The sequence below is a fragment of the Populus nigra genome, chromosome 1, assembly GCF_951802175.1.
Source record: "Populus nigra chromosome 1, ddPopNigr1.1, whole genome shotgun sequence".
NCBI classification, from domain to species: Eukaryota; Viridiplantae; Streptophyta; class Magnoliopsida; order Malpighiales; family Salicaceae; genus Populus; species Populus nigra.
In genome coordinates this window covers 3,561,891-3,563,842 of record NC_084852.1, presented here as the reverse complement: position 1 = coordinate 3,563,842, position 1,952 = coordinate 3,561,891, and the positions used below count along the sequence as shown (strand labels likewise).

Here is a 1,952-nt window from a genome sequence, read left to right as displayed (position 1 = left end):
TTCACCTGCTGCACATTTCCACAAGCCAAAGAACGCACAAGAGAAGTAAGATCATTAACTTTATTTTCAAGGTTAGAAATACTTACCTCATTTACTCGTTTGTTGGAGAAGTCTTCACGAGTGCCAAATTATTTTGAGTTGGCTGCCATGTTTGAGATCAATTGGCGTGCAACCTCGGGTGTCTTATCCACCAATGCGCCTCCATTTGCAGCATCAATGATACTACGGTCAGTAGGCATCAATCCTTCATAGAAATATTGAATGAGCAGTTGATTGGGTATTTGATGATGAGGACATTGAATGCAGAGTTGCTCAAATCTTTCCCAATATTCAGAGAGCGTCTCTTCATGAGATTGCCGAATCCCACATATTTCTTTCCTTATGTTGGCAACTCGAGATGCTGGGAAATACTTCTCAAGGAAAATCTTCTTCATGGCATTCCAAGTTCCAATAGATCCTGGGAGAATAGAGAAAAGCCATGCCTTTGCTGCCCCCTTCAAAGAGAAAGGGAAAGCTTTCAACTTAACTTGTTCTTCATCAACTCCATTCGGTTTCATGCCAACACAAACCATATGGAACTCCTTGAGATGAGTATGAGGATCTTCTCCTGCAAGACCATTAAATGTTGGTAACAAATGTATAAAACCAGATTTGAGCTCAAAGTTTACATTATTGTCAATGTTTATGCACAATGGTTGATTTTTCATGTTAGGAGCAACAAGCTCCTTGAGTGTTTGTTGTCGTGCAAAAGCCATGGTGTTGAGGCGAGCTTCCTTTTTTAACCTGCGTAAAGTGCTTTCTATTTCAAGATCAATCTACACTTGAATTTGATTAGTAGAACAGGTCACAGGCATAAATTGTTAAGAAAACTCAAAAGAAAGTAACCACACAAGAGATCGAAAACAATGCAAATTGTACGAAAATCCTACGGTAGAAAACTAAAATAGCCTAAAAGCACTAGAAAACAGCAGAATTTTGCCTAAATAGGGTGGGGCTAGTGATTTATCACTAGTCCTGTTCAGAACATCTTTTTCCTTCAGGAAACAAAAGACCGATACCTAATTCCACCAAAAACTCTGTTTTGAACAGTACCGCCGCCGCAAGTGAACAATACCGTCGCAAGCAAAAATTCTGTTTTTTTTTTTTTGTATCACAGCTAATAAAAATAACAGTACAAGCACAACAATCAACTAAAATTACCTTCCCGGCAACGGCGCCAAAATTTGATGCGATGTCGCGGTCGCACAAATTAATTACTTTTGCTTAAAACACACAAGATAGTATAGAGCAAGCAAGGGGTCGATCCCACGAGGAAGTTTCAAGTCAGATTTTTATGTTGTACGCTATGTAATTGGGGGGATTTGGTTTGTGATTATCTAAACTATGGCAGCAATTAAACTAGCAAACAAAATCAATTAAAACCGAAATTTATCAAGAAAACAAACCTTGGTCGCAAGCACACATCCACCAACAGAAATTAGAATCGATCCTTGAAACGAAAATTGCAGTTTATGTTCTAAAATTTTATCTTTTCTTAACGTTGATTAATTAACGGATCCGCCGTATAGCTAATCCTAACCAATAAATAATCAAAGTGTCCGCACTAATAATTCAATTTAATGGTAGCTTTAAGAACTAGAATATTTCATCAAGATTAACATACAAGCTGTCCGCAGCTTGTGTCACTTTGTTCTAATGTTCCCCCTAAGTTCAATAACGTAGTTCCGCCACAATTATCAAGCTTAGTTGCTTCACAAGTTCATATATCACAACTCCGGTTTTGATATTAAACTTAGCAATAGATTGTTCACAACAATAACTTAGAGTCCGCTCTAGCAATCATCAACAACAATCATAGGAAATATGCATAGGAAAACAATCATACTCATTCATAACATAAACTAAAAATAGAAGGAAGAATAAATCTCACGGTTCTTGAAATCCGAAGGTTT

The 1,952-nt window shown here is 37.3% G+C and overlaps 1 non-coding gene across 1 annotated transcript; it reads left to right on the top strand.

The window, feature by feature from the left end:
- Window positions 1-279: 279 nt before the first annotated feature.
- Window positions 280-386, top strand: LOC133681226 (small nucleolar RNA R71). Its single transcript, XR_009836470.1, has one exon. It is a non-coding gene; the product is annotated as a small nucleolar RNA R71 (small nucleolar RNA).
- Window positions 387-1,952: the final 1,566 nt, after the last annotated feature.